This window comes from Castor canadensis, chromosome 19 (genome assembly GCF_047511655.1).
Source record: "Castor canadensis chromosome 19, mCasCan1.hap1v2, whole genome shotgun sequence".
Classification (NCBI taxonomy): Eukaryota; Metazoa; Chordata; class Mammalia; order Rodentia; family Castoridae; genus Castor; species Castor canadensis.
Window position 1 is genome coordinate 33,910,052 of NC_133404.1, and position 15,668 is coordinate 33,925,719.

Here is a 15,668-nt window from a genome sequence, read left to right on the forward strand (position 1 = left end):
AATTGTGGAACATGTTAGAACAATGCTAAGGACATTCAGAGTTTTAAAATATCTGTACTAGAAGAAAGAAAAAGTTTCAAATTAATACTCTAAACTTCTCACTTAAAATACTAGGAAGAGTAAATTAACTCCAAAACAAACAGAAAGAAACAGCAAAGATTATATAGACATAAGTAAAATAGAAAAGATACAAAAAAAGATTTGAAATTGAAGAACCTAAATGTTAACTGTTTGAAAAGACCAACACAATTGAAAAACTTTAATCTAGAATAAGACAAAAAGAAACAAACTGCAAAAGTTATTTTCTAAAGTAATTAAAAACAAAGCTAAAGAATATATTTTTTTGGTAGTATAGGATTTGAACTCAGGGCCCTGCACATGCTAAGTAGGCATTCTACCACTACTGCCAGGCACACGACCCCAGCTCTTTTTGCTTCAGTCATTTTTGAGATAGGGTTTCAAGTTTGTGCCCTGGCCTGGTGGAACCACAATGCTCCTATATATGTTTCCTACATAGCTAGGACGACAAGTGCATACCACCACACCCATTTCATTGATTGAGATGGGGTCTTGTGAACTTTTTGCCCAGGCTGGCCTCAAATTGCAATCCTCCCAATTCTCACTTCCCCAGTATCTAGGATTACAGGCGTGAGTTATTGTGAACACTTTTCTGTCAACAAATTAGAACATAAATAAATTTTTAAATATCCTAGAGAGATAGGTATTGCTGAAACTGACTCAAGAAGAAATCAGCCACCTTACTAGACCTATTAAAAATAAGGAAATTGAATCAGTGATCAAAGCTTTTCCTCAATTGAGGAATGCATTTCTGATATGTGCTCCAGCATGAATGAACCTCAGAAGCGCTATGCTGAATGAAAGAACCCAGACAACGAAAGACTGCACACTGCATAACTCCATTTAATTGGGAATGTATGGGCAATTAATTTACTTTTACAGGCAATCCCAAGAAAACACACACATCTAGGGACACAGAGCACACCAGTGGTTGCCTAGAACTGGTGGTGGGAGCAGGGATTAATATCAAATTGGACAATGAAACATTATAAAGTGATGAAAATGGATTCTAGAGATGAATTGTGGTGATTGGCTACGCAACTACATGAATTTACTAATTGTGAATGCACTGTGACAATGAGTAAAATGTATGGTATGGAAATTATACTTTGATGAAATTTTTTTTTCTTCTTTGTATGTCTTCTTTTTTTTTTTTTCCTTTGCTATGTTAGGGAATTGAACTCAGGGCCTTGTGCTTGCCAAGCAACATTCTGACATTTGGGCCATGGCTCCAGCCATTTTTTAATGTTATTTTTTAGATAGAATGTCAAGCTTTTGCCCAGGGCTAGCCTCAGACTGTGATCCTTCTACCTAAGGCCTCCCACGTAACGCAGATGCATGCCACCACACCTGGGTTGTCTGCTGAGATGAGGTCTTACTGACTTTTTGTTCAGGCCTTAAACCGCAATCTTCCTGATTTCAGTCTCCTAAGTAGTCAGGATTGAAGCTATGAGCCACCACAGCTGTCTTCAATGATTTTTTTTTAAAAACAAATTTTAAAATGACAAGGCAAGTCACAAAGAAGAAGAAAAATGTATATATATAAAGGATTTAAGGAATATATACAGAACTCTTACTACTCAAAAACAAACATATGACCAAAACAAATAAATAGTGGCAAAATATTTTCACACAATACTATCTTCAGTTACCAGGGAAGTTCAAATGAAAAAATACAATGAGATTCAATTACAAACCCATCAGCTTGACTCTAAGTCTAGAGTTTGGCCTTATCAATTATTGGCAGGAAGTGATACCAGTTGATACTCCCATATGCTGCTGGTAGGATTGCATTATGGCACAACTACTCTGAAAAACAGTTTGATAGTTCCTTAAAAATTTAAACATCATCTATTAACCCAACCATTTCAGTCTTAGGGGTTTAGTCAATAGATGTAAAAAAAAAAACCCTCTTTTCATATGATAATTTATGCAGTATTCCTATGCATTCGTACTTAGGATAACTTTTTTTTAGTATCAAATCACTGGGGGAAAACCCCACTAAAACTCAATGATGTGTGAGTGGATAAATGATGGGATATCCATACAATCAACTGATATTCAGCAAAAGGAAAATAAAACAAAAAGTTGAACAAGAACAAATATTGAAATAAACAGGAACGAGTATAAATTCAATCATGACCATTGTGAAGAAAGCCATGTAAAAAGGAGCACATTTTATATAATTATAATTGCATAAATAATAACATATATGACAAATAAGTTTAATGACTGCCTGGGGAGCAGGTGACAGAAAGGAAGGACTGCAAAGGGGTGTGTCAGTATTTTTGGTGGTGATGAACATAGTCAGTATCTTGTGGTGATGATTTCACAGAAATGTTAATTTATCAAAGCATCAGATTGCACACCTTAAATATTTTCAGATTACAGCACTTTAATGATAAAACAGTACAATTTTTTTTTTAACAAAAAGAACTTCTACAGAATCTCATAATCACCTGGAAGCTTTTCCAATTTGGAGCATGGCACAAATCAAAGACCTCTCTGCTAGTTTGAATTAATTTTAGTCTTCCATGATAGAAAACCCAAATGAATAATCGTTCAAACCAGGGATCAGTAATCTTTTTCTGTAAAAGACCAGAAAGTAAAAAATTACAGGTTTTGTAGACTGAAGGGTGACAACTGCTCAATTTTGTTTGTGTAGCACAAATCCGGTCATAACCAATATCTAAGTGAATACATTCCTGTAATCCAACAAAACTTTATTGACAGAAAGAGATGGTAGGTCTGATTTGGCTGGCAGGCCATAATTTGCCTATCCTTGCTATTAAAAATTGCTTTTTAGACACTGATAATCCAGGACTAGGATGATAGCTTCATCTATCTTCCAGTTTTTTAACTTTGTGGTTTCCTCCTCATGGCCCAAGATGGCGCCTCTAGCATCAACCATGTCTATATTTCAGACAGTAAGAAGAAGGAAAAGGGAAAAGCATAGCCCTTTGGGTATTCCTTGGAAATAAGAAAATTTTTGCTGTTTGCCTTTCTGGAAATTAATCACAGGGCCATATTTAGACACAAGGGAACTTAGGATAAGTAGTCTTTATTCTGGATGACCTTGCATCTGGATAGCAGTCAGAGTTCTCTCCCTAAGAGGAAGGAATGGGTGACAGATCTCTGCTATACTCTTCTAAATATAGTATTGACAAAATCCACAATGATATGAAGAAAGCAGAAAAGAATATGAATTTTCAGAAAGACACTCAAAGCTAGGTTTTTTTGTTTTGATAAGGTATTTATGTAAAGAAATTTAAGCATTTTTCATGGCATGGGGACAGTGTGGCACATTGGATTTAGAGAAACCTGGATTAGAGTTTGTCTTTGGCACTTATTATTATTTGAAAGTTAATTAACACCTTTGGAACCTTAGTTTACTAGCCTATATAATAGGCAGATATTCTTGACATATTCATATGTATATATCTATAAATTATTGAATAAAGTGTTATTTATCCATTTAACATGGTAGTTATGATACTACATGGTTTTGGTAGGCTCTGATACTCAAACATTATAACAATTTTAGATGATTACTTTTTTAGAATCTAGATTTTATTCTATCCCTATATGCAAAGCTCAGAGGAATCTGAGGGCCAGAGGAAACTAGGTGTACCATAGAAATGATTAAAATTCACATTGGGTGTACAGAAATATAAGTAATTGATAACAAATCATTTGTATATAAAAACAAGCCACTCATTAGCAAACCATTCCTGAAACCAACTTGCTAACAGATCTCCAGAAAAATACCAGAGCTGAGGCCTGAGCTTCAGGTCTGAAATTTGAATGATTCTTACAAGTATTTCCAAGAAAGTCATTACTATTATATTACTAGCAGTTTGTGTTTTGGAAAATATTTAAAGTAATATTTGCATTTCATTTTAAACATGGCTCAGTTTGGTAATCCTTATTTGAGAGGTAAGAAAGCCACCCACTAAAGCAGGTACTAGCTTTAGAATGATAGGCAAGATATTTAAGAGATAAGTGATCTGCTTTTAAGAAATTTATGAACAATGATACACCCTTGCCATTAGCTAATTGTATCAGTCAGCTTTCTATCATTATGACAAAATACCAGAGACAAGCAACTTAAAAGGAGAAAAGCGGTGTTTCGGCTTGTTTCAGAAGTTTTAGTCCATGGTCTATTGGTTCCATTGCTTTCAGACCTGCAGTGAGGCACAACATCATGATGGGAAGCACCTGGTGGACAACCATGCTCACCTCATGGTAGCCAGGAAGCAAAAAGAAAGAGAAATAAAGGAGCAGAGGTCCTACTATCCCTTTCAAGGGCGTGTCCCAGTTTCCTAATTTCTTCCAACTAGGATTCACCTCTTAAAGGTTCCACTACCTTCTAGTAGGGTCACACACTGGCCACCAACCCTTTAAGATATTGGCCTTTGGGGAGTACTTGCAGACCATAGCACTAGTCACTGCATATCTCTAGTCACTGCAGACCTGGATGCTGGATATAATTTAGCATGCAGATGCATTTGCATTCAAATTCTTGCCCCCTACCATGTACTCAGTAGTTACAGGACTGCAGGCATGGTGTGCCTCAATTGGTCATTTGGAAGAGCAAAAATGCTAATGGCTAAAAGCACAGCGAGAGACGGAGTTACTAGTATAACTACCACCTTTGACTAGGGAATCTGGGTTTCAGAACAGGGACAAAGTGAAACCTGCGGCTGGTTGGCTACCATGCTCATCTAGCCCTTTCTGATGCACTCCTGGTGACATTACAGTCAGATGATAATTCCTTCTGGCACTTTGGTGTCACTCTAACCCCAAATTTAAGCCTGCAAACTTTTAACGATACCAATTTCTGGCCTGTGACCTTCAGAATTTCTTATTTAATTAAACTGGGGCGGAACCTCTGTTTGGTATGTTTTAAAAGCTCCCCAGGTGTTCTTAATATGCAGCTAAGATTAAAGACTGCAGCCCAGGGGCTTCCTGGCTAGGACCATGGGCTGCTTTAATTTTCCAGCCTGCCCCTTGATAATGCAAACTCAGCTTTCACAGTGCTGTCCAGCCTGTTCTGCCTGACCCTGACTATCCTCAACACATCTCTGTCTTCCAGAATTTAGAATCCCCCTCCTGCTGTTAGAGTCTCATTCATTCTATGTAGCTACCCAACTTCTAGCTGCCCTTACTTAGTTGACTGTCCAGGTTGAACTCAGTCTTTGCCCCACGTCTCCTAAAGGTTGGCTACTAAGGCTTCACTCTATCCCAAACCATTCCAAAACTCAGCACCCAAAACCTCCCTCCTCTCAGAGAGCCCAATATTTACTGGGTTTCTCAGTACGGAATCAGCAACAGGCTGCAAGACTGATCTCCTAGATCCTTTTTAAGTTTCTCTCTTTTCCTCTTTATGTTCTCCCTGAATCTTTCAGCAATGCACAGAGAGATTCTATAGACATATTTACTTGCTGCTCCTTTTTCTGTTAAAAAAAAGCAGTAATAAGGGAGAAAGAAAAGGAGGTGGAAGAGGGGGATTCCAGAACATATTTCCCCCAAGATTTCCCCATTATTATTAGACATAAATATTTAAATTTAATATATTTTATGGTATATTTTATGTAAAACCTAATGTATTATTAGCATTCCATAAAATGTAATCTATTATTAGCATTCTATTAAACATTTAATATTTATTAATCAGGGTTTAATATAAACCATTTTAATTTGAGTCACTGCACTACCTAGATTTTTCATGAAATTAAAAGAAAAAAAATCCATTACCTGTATAATACTTCAAATGTTGAACTTGTATTTATTGAAATTTGAGTTCTTGCAATTCAATTCTTTGTTTGAAAGGAATTATGCATCTGACACACAGCTTGCAAAAGAAAAGAAAGGGAAGAGATAGTCAGTTTTCAAGTCCACAAAAATGGAAAACCAAATTATATATTTTCTGCCAATTTTCTCACACTAGTCAGAGCTAGTCAAGAAGAAAAGTTGAATTATCATTTAGTTTTCACAAGATAAAAATTAGTAATTCTTTCTTTCTTCACTTCCCCTTCATCTTGCTCAGTATTTCCCAAATGGGATTACCTGGGAAAAGGAAACTGGAGGCATGAAAGGGAGTAGGTCATGGACTTAGGTATTTGTCATTATATTGGAGATAATAAATAGGTAGAAACATGTTTATTATCTTATCTCCATATTAAGTATCATGAATATATAGGGTCCCTTTGTACAAATGGCTGATAGTTACTCAAAATTTCAAAAATAATATCCATTCACAGAATTATGAAAAAAAGCCCTAGAATAATGGTGGAATGGAATGTCCTATTGACTATCAAAAGTCACTCAGAATAGGAAGCCATCACTTTATACTTTTCAGTTGATGGACTATATCTAAACCATTTATCTTTAGATTAATATTAAATTCTTTCTTCACTTTATTTTTTTCCTCTACTAATATGAATAATATTGCAATAAATAACTCTGTGCAGGTTATTTCATAGTTTGAATTTTTCCTTTGGTATAGATTTCCAGAAAAATAAACACTGGAAAAATCACATAGCATTGAACCTTTTAGTCTATTCTACAAGGCCACTTAAGGTGCCCAGTTCAGTAAGTTTCCTAAGTGAGATGAGAGAAATTTTAAGACAGGCACATATATTGATAATGAGTTGTTGGGCAGGGTTAGGGAATAGCTTAGTGATATATTCGAGAGGCCCTAGTTTCAATTCCTAGCACCTTACTTGCCCTCCACCTCAGAAAAAAAGAAACAACCACAAAAAGGGAGTGCTCTGACTAAGGATGTGGGGATAGCAATATCAAGAGCTGGTCTGCCTTTACTCCATAGTATGTTGGTCCTCTAGTTCTCTTATGGAGAATGGTATTATTAAATCCAACAGTTACTAATGATGCTAATGATTGGGGTGAATGTGCAGAAAGTTTTTGTGCTCTACAGTGAACCCATTAGGGACTTTAAAAGTGATTGATTTGCATAATCAAATGAGGGAATTTATAAGTGAATGAGTGCATAAATCAAAAACGAGGAAATATGCAATATGGCCACTTCTCTTGTTTGGGTACATCTGCTGTGTGTCCTCTCTCACTGGTCACTACTCCTTGTGTCTGGTTGAGTGCAGTTGGATGGCTGAGAGGAGCCGTCTTCCCAACAGTTGTTCTCTTACCAAAGCCTCCTGAGGACATTGTTTTCTTTCTAGTTAGATGCATGCTGCACTTTTGTGATTAGCTTTCATCTCTGTTCAGTCTTTTAGTTTGATCAGCAGGCTCTGTAATACCATATTGAATGTCCAAAACGTTACCATGCTGGGGACAACAGCTTCCTGCATATCTGGTCCTCAGAATTAACACTGCAAATGATTTGGTGGCAGTCATTTTCTTGGGAATGAAAGGCTATTTGATCCTGATTTTAATAACCAAGTAAGATTTATCTCCCTTATATTTCAATTGTTTAATCCATAACTAATCAATTTATCCTTTATTGGAAAAATATTTCATATTTCAATTGCAATGATGAACTCTTTTGTTTTCTTCTGCTTTTTCTTTCAACATATGAACTCTTTACTGGCACCATTTGCAAAGGTTGTCTTTCTGCATACTTCAATAGGGAAACTTCTACGTAAGTAATCTTAAGCATGAGGTTGTATATCAGTTTTGAGTTACTGAGTTTGACTAAAGTACCAAATCTTGTTGAGTCATAATTGTTGTTTTAGAAAATTCTATCCCCTTCTTTTCAAAATGAAGGATACAATCACTTAAACTTTTCTAATCAGCTCTTTGCCTCCACAATGACATTTTTCATGCCTGGGGTTGGGGGCAGAGCACTCTTTATTTTCCCTCTCCACAGCGCATGGTCCCAGCTGTGTAGTTCCCTTCATGAATATGCATGGAATCAGATATGACATTGCCCTGCTCCCATTAATAATCTTGTCATCTGACTTGTGCTCCAGAAAGCTCCAGTCCATGACTTCTCAGAGCAAATGTAGCCTGAAGAAAATGAAACAAGACAAAAAGATCCTATCTTTTTGTACATTTTTTTATTTGATTGAGATTAAGTATTCCAACATTTGGACACTCTAAGAGGAGCAGAGGAAGGGTGGAGGGGGCAGAATGAGCAGGGCCCAGTGTGAAAGGCCTGGCTTGTTGGAGCCTAAAGCAGTGGGTGTAATGGTATGCGAAGTGACCTTGAATATAGGCGCTGTGGGTAGCCCCAGCTTTTTTGTAAAAGAAGCATTTGCAGTGAAGGTTTGGGTTTCAGGCCTCCCAGTCATCAATCATCACAGCCCATTCTTCTCTTTGACAGCTCGGTACAAGGCCTGACATTTGACACCCAAGACCCTGGACTTATGCACAGACACAAGCTGAGGCCCTAAGGGAAAGGAGGAGGGGAAGAGGAAAAAAGAAGCTATTTCTTTCTTTCTTTCTTTTTTTATTTATTTTAGATACAGCAAACTAAGGAAGATACCAAACAAATTCTAGCTGCCACAGGAAATTATTCTGCAGGAGAGCATCACATGGAATCTTATCTGCTGCTTTGTGATTTTTTTTTAAAATGTGCTTTCATGTTGCTTAAAATAGCTCTGAGTGAGTAGATGGTTTGAGAGAAATATCTGATTCTGGCTGACCACTTTCCATTTGACCAGATTGAATCCAACCTCAGCATTCAAGGATGGATGGGTGGACATGGGGGTTATCACTTTCTGGACAATGGCTCATGAACTGTGACCTGAATGTTATTACATCATACTGTCACCTCAGAGGAAGGCCACCCTCAGGGTACTTTCCCTTTGGAAAATTGAAAAAAATATATTAAAAGAAGGATAATAACTCTGGCTCAGATATGAGCTCACTTAAGTTCGAGGTCAACTAATGCAAGTGTTTCAGGATCGCCTAATGATAATTGGTGTTAAGAAGAATTAGGTAATTTATGGTTGTAACATTGAAAGAGTCTAAAAGGTTTATAACATGCAAGTCCCAGGATTTCATGGGTAAAGGTCCAGGTGACTCTGCCTCAAATCCCTATTCATTTAAGACCAGTTAAACTGGGTGTCTTGCTTTGAGCATGGGAGTCCAAGGGTGTGTGATTAAATTCTTACCCAAGTCTAAGACCTGACAGATCAATCAATTTTTTTTTTGACACAGACTGTATGCCTAGCTCTGTTCCTATATTATCAAAGATGCAAATAGTCTAAGATGATCCCAGCCCACACAGACACTACTATCTATTTGGAGAGATAAAGTATACATTGATAAGATAGAACATAATAAGATGATAAAAACAAATGTATTCTGAGATATCAACTTGTGGGCTCTAGGATTACTTAGGACATCTTTCACTCTGGAAGCACTGTGTTGTTACACATATAGAGGTGAGAAATTCTATGGTTCTTCCTAGTGGCAATGTGAAAAAGTATGTGAGGTATATTTGGGAAAAACTTTTTAAGAACTTTTAATGGTACTAGAATAGAAATACAGAACCATTAGGTGTCTTTACAAAAAAAATACAATTACTCAGAGAAAATACACAGTATCAGTAATAAATATAGTAGACTAAATTAGAAGTAAGTTTTATTTTTCTTTTTAATTCATTTTTCAGTAATCTATAATGATCTTTTTATTAATAAATGTTATATATGTACATATTAAGATACTCCATCTCTAGAATCACATACCAATTTCATTACATTTGTAGTTTTTCTTTCAGTATATACATCTGTTAAGAATGTCTTTTCACTCATAGTTACTACTGTTCATGATTTTCTAAGAATAAAGATGGGTGTTTTGCACCTGATAAGACTAGACTCTGAGCTCGAATGAGGCTGTTTATAGTAGTTGGATTCCTCTTGCACTTCCTTATCTTGTTCTCTGTTGCAGCATACTATAACAACATGCTACACGAATTTAAGAGCAATTTCTCTATCTTGCCCACTAAACTGTGGGCTCCTTGAGGGCCAGCTCCATCTTTTTCTTAATACAAATTACTGATTTTAATATCACCTAGGGGTGGGTTCTTCCTTTGCAAAGGAGGCACTCCATATCTTATTGAGGGATTAATAAATACATGTAAAAATATCTGCTCCTATTTTTCAGATAAGTATCATTATTATTGTTTGGGGGGACTAATTTTTATACCATTAGATAGGCTGAAATGTATTAACCATGGACCTTTATCTTATTATTCTAAGCAGTAACCAAATTTATTCTTCTAACTTTTCATAAAATTCCTGTCGGGAATAGACTTGCCAGACTTCTATTCTTTCACTGAAAATTGCCTGTTTTGAATTTCTCTGAAGATTTTACTCTTCTTGTATATTTTCCTTTATTCTGCATTTTACTTGCCTTTCTTTTCCTTCTTAACTTCTTAGCCTAAAAGTATTTTGTGGTTTCAATTCTTCAAAATAAAGTGGCATCTCTAATGTTATACACATTTAAGTTTCAGATAATTAGTTCCCGTTCAAAATAGTTTCTTTTTTATTTGCTGTTTCAAGAATTTTATTATTCCATCTTTGTACTCACTTGTGTTTGGAGAAGTATGTGGTTTTTGTACCTGGAATGTTTCTTTTTTCCCTTGGAAATCTCCACTTACTACCTTCAAGGACTGTAAGTCCAAATCAAGGCTTTTCTTCCTCCTCTTGGTAGAGAAGTACAGAATCTGCAATATTGCAAAATGAAAGGTCTTAATCTTGAGGGAAAGCCTTTGATCCATAAAATAAGAGTTATGCTTAGCTATGAGCTGTTGAAACAGAGTATTCTTCATTTAGTGCAGAACGATCTACAGTCAGAAGTTTGAAAATGTCACACAGTGGGGATGATTTGTTTTAATATAAATAGAATGGTGCCATGGAAGGCAAACACAAGACAAGGGCTTGGTTTTGTTTTAAAACTTAGATGTTTTCTACTATGGCAAAAGTGGAATTAAACCTCTGTCATTAACAATATTGGATACCATAATTGTGATACTCTCAAATTATAGTGTCAGCTAGACTTCAGGGCAAAGAATGTATTGTTCCACTGAGGAATTCCGTGACTGTTTTTTCTTGCCTAGGTTCACTGTATGTCACACTACAGAATTGGAATTAAAAAGACAAGTCTGTATTTCCAATCTTGTTGATATTTCCCATGTAGCTTCTTAGTCAGCTCCTTGGATTCTTCACACAAAACTATAAAAGGTCATCAATTATAGGGACCTTATGTAAATACTGGGCTGTTTTGTGATTCTATTCTGAGCAACGTTTATATACATCTGCTCGAATAAATTAATTTTCTTGTCCCAAATGACTCATTTAGTGGAACTAGAAGTTCTCATGCCAATGCAAATAGAGAAGGGGAGAGAGGGCACAGGGAAATGGGGAGGATGGGAATTCATTTTATCATCTACCAACTTATGAGTACTGGCACATAATTTTTAAATGGAAAAGCACTAGCAAATGTTTATATAGTGAAGGAAAAGAGAGAGAGAATAATGCAATCTGAGCTTTTCGTGTGGAATGTAACCATCTCGAGGGCATGGAAGTGGACTTCGACATGCCTGCATTTGAGTCTTAATTGTCCTATTTCTTAGTTTGTTGGATAAATTTGTTCAGAGTTATATTTGTCACACCTATAAAATCATAAGGTAAGTCTTCAAGCTCTGTTAACTGGCAGTGAAATTGCACATTTATCTCTTCTCTCATTGCTGGTACATCTCTACGGATACTGGCTGTATGAAAGAAGTCTTAAAGACTTTGCTCAGGGAATTTCCAGGCTAAGGTGGGCCAGAAACTACACCTGGGGCCTGGACTCATGGTAATATGGAATTGTACTAGGAGTTGCTTTCTTTCTAAGAAAGAAAGTTTCCACTATGTCTCCAATATCACCCCATATAACATTTCATATAGACTGCCTGCTCAGGAATCCATATTGACTTATTTGATCACTTATTACTATTTATTTATTATATTTATTATACTTATTATATTTATTATTTATTTGAACACTTTTTTTTGATCCCAATAAAGTTGCTTGGAATTTGTGCCCTCTCACTATCATCTGGCATTGATTATCCTGTTTTGGTGATGTGGTTGGTACTGTCCCTTCTTGATTTCACCACTCCAAAGCTAAATACTAGCTCTTTAACTTTGTGTAGTATTGTAACTTCAATATGGCCTTTTTTGGATGCTGGTATTGATCCTTACTGTCTGTTATGTCCATAAATTACAAGGTTCACTTCATCCTTGTATTTCTTCCTCCAAGTATTCTTCCCGAACTAAACTTATCTTCTTTGGATTATTACCTCATTTTTTATTCCCTAACTTTTATGCAGAATGGATATGCTCATGTTTCTGACACAAGTTTTTTTTCCAGTCATTTATTATAGGTTACCTTCTTCTCTTTTTTCTACTTATATTAGAAACTTCAAAAGATGACTTTTTTTTTCTTTTGTCCAGTTACTGGGGATTGAATGCATGATCTTGCACATGACAACAATGCACTCTACTACTGAGCCCCACCTTCAGTATTTTTTGTTTGTTTTCACTTTTGTTTTTGAGCAGGTGTATCAATTCTACTTTGCTCAAGATTATTTTATACTTGTGATTTTTCTGCCTCTGCCTCCTGAGTAGATGGGATTACAGGTACATACCTAAGAGATGGTATTTTAAAACTTTTTCTTTGCATTAATTATATCACTGAGAAGAGTATCTCACATGTAATGGAAGTTCTAATAATTGCTTCTGGATTAAAATTATGATTAATTAAATATTAGAACAGATTTCTCATTAGTTATTATTGCTCTTTTTCTATCTCCTTTCTCCAAATAGATAAATTGATCAATTGATTGATTTTGATATGAGTATTGATGGTCATCTCTCTATATTTTTAATTAAATAATGACAGTGCCCTTTGAAATAAATGTTCATTTTAATTGCTTTGTTCCTTGGTACTGGAATAGTTTTGGCATATATAAACTCAAAGTAACATATATTGTTAATGTAAAAGAATTTAAGCTTATTATCTATCAAGATTTCAAATTTCCCTTCTTTGTCTTTTTCAAACTTTAGTACTACAAATTTGTTGTATAACCTATCATATCTAACAAAGACCTTATCTCATGTTGAAGAAATTAAAAGAAGATACATTTCATTTTTATTCTCAAAGTTCCTAAGATCATATTGCTATTGTATGGAGACATGAACGAACTGCCTGTTTTACCCAGGATTGTGTGTTCACTGACTCTTGCAGCATAGTATATGTGCATTGTAAGCATGGGAAGAGCAAAGTCTGCCCTACTGGATTATGCTGACAGAAGTACATAGTGTATACTTAGGAAAGGGGGAAGAAGTTTGAATAAGAAGTAGGCAGAAGCAATGAGATCAGAGCCATAATGTTTTGTTAAGAATACCAAACTACCAACCCACCACTCCCTAGTTATATAAGCTTTTTATGCTTCTGTTTCCCCGCCTGTAAAACTGAAATAAAAATCATTTTTGTAGGACTGTTGAGAGTGACCAATGACTTATGGATATACAGTGCTTCTACAGCATCCAGTAAACTGTGGTTTTTACAACAACACTGCTTGCTATTATTTTTTATGCTTGTCATTTTGAATGAATTTGTCTGTGTTTGGTGAGGGTTGGTCCATGCTGGGTCAAGTCACAGTCAAGTTTAAGTATATTTGACCAGCACAGCTGCCCAGCCTCCATCCTACATGTTTCTTACTTACCTCTTTGTGGGCTGAGTGTGAAGAAAGATGGCAAAAAGGAAAGAAGGAAAAAAAAAAAAACACAACAAAGCCTCTGAGATTTAAACAGAGTATATTCCCTATGCCTACTCTATGAGATTAAAGAGATGGATTTTCAAGCAGTTCTTCAGAATGACTAATTTATATGTATATCAAGGATTCAACTGGAGAATGTTTTTTAAAGGAGCTGGGGGAGAATAGGATGCTCTCATAGTCCCAGTGGTGTTGCCACGTTCATTTTACGAACACGTTCATTCTTTAGTACTTTCATGGATTGACAAGAGGGAGGAATTCACATGTCATGGAAGATAACATCTCACTGTTGCCAAAGGAGTCTATTCAGACATGCATGTTAGTGGGTTGATAACTTATTCGGTATTGCAGAGGACTCAAAGATAGACATTTCGCCTTTTATCTCCATCTCTGTGCTCCCTGCATACTAAAGATAGTGCAAAACAGCCAGATACATCTTAACTAACCCACGTAGAGAAGAGGGACTTTTGCTAGCCTGCCACAAGGACTGCAAAGTTAAAGGAACAGGGTGTCACAGGGCCTAACGACAAATGAATTAAACATGTTTATGCACTCAACGTGGGCTGTCTGTGAATGTAATTTTAAAGCACAAATCTAGTGATAATTTTGCCAGAAAAGATGTAAAGTAAATGGAATCTAAACAGTTTGGTCTGCTGTCTGGTAATGTGTGCAGTGGATTAAAGAGTGAAGAGTGAGATTGAAATAGTAAAAAAGTAGGTTAACTCATGAATGAATATTTTCCTATTAGCTGATCTGCATTTTGAGGTGAAGGAAGGAGAAATGAAAAAAATTCAACAAAATGTCTCTATTATACATTAAAACAGAGACCATTCTAATTCCTAGTACATTTCTCACACAGGTAAGGATACAGCATTTGACAATATCTACCCTCATTATAACACCAACCAGTGAGTATTTATCTCTTATTTAAATAGGATATCTTCTTTCTCATAATTGCTTAGTAGTTATATTGAAGTGGAATTATTTAAGAATGTGTGCAAAACCATTTCTAATATGCAACGTGAAGTTGATCATGAAAATGGTGCTCCAATTCTTTTAGATCAGGACAATTGCACTCATACTGATCAGACCAGAAAACTGCAGCTCAAATGTAAGATTTGGGGCTTAAATTCCTGATTGGCCTTTTCTATTTTGCTAGAATTTATAGTGTATAAATAGCATAAATTATCCTAATCTAAAAAGCAAATTAATATTTTTTGAAGTAGTAAATTGTTGATGGCCATTGTTGTTCTGTTTAAAGTGTTTAAAAAGAGACTGAATGAATAGGAACAAAGATGACAAAATGTGATTCCTTGAGTTGCAAATTTTCAAGTTAATTTTTATTTTGTTTTCTATTTTTGTCCCAGATATTTCTAAATATATGTTAACTTTCTATTTCTAAAATAAGCATGTATTTTATAATCAAATATGTTAAGTTCTTCCTGAAAATACTTACTACATTAATATGAATTCTTATGTGATATGTATGGCTCCCATTTATATTTTAAACCCCCATTACATTTAATACCCTCATATGTTCCTATGTTCCTTCTAAGCATGTTCAAGATCAAAGACTAGGCTTGAAAAATTTCAGCCTATACAGACAGCATTTAGCAAAATATAGAATGCTTTCCATGGCCAGTTAGACCAAATGGACTATTTTGAAGCCTCACCAGACCTCAGTACAATAAACTGAATTGCAACCCACTTACCACTAAAAAAAATATGGTGATCCAGATTCTTTCAAATGAGTCATAATTCCACAGTTACAAGAAGAGTCCTCGTCTACCACCACACCACCCTAAAAAGGCCTGATCTTAGAAGATAAGCAGGGTTGGCTTGC

At 35.7% G+C, this 15,668-nt stretch overlaps 1 long non-coding RNA gene across 2 annotated transcripts in view; it reads right to left on the reverse strand.

Moving 5' to 3' along the window:
* Positions 1-2,399: 2,399 nt before the first annotated feature.
* LOC141419197 (uncharacterized) overlaps positions 2,400-15,668 on the reverse strand; it is a 100,536-nt gene continuing 87,267 nt past the window's right edge. Inside the window, exons 4-6 of one of the 2 annotated variants that reach the window (XR_012443853.1) lie at positions 10,591-10,726; positions 5,836-5,932; positions 2,400-2,666 (exon numbers count right to left, since the gene is read on the reverse strand). This is a non-coding gene — a long non-coding RNA (uncharacterized lncRNA). The remainder of the gene's footprint in view (positions 2,667-5,835; positions 5,933-10,590; positions 10,727-15,668) is intronic. The other variant, XR_012443854.1, reaches the window with a different exon arrangement.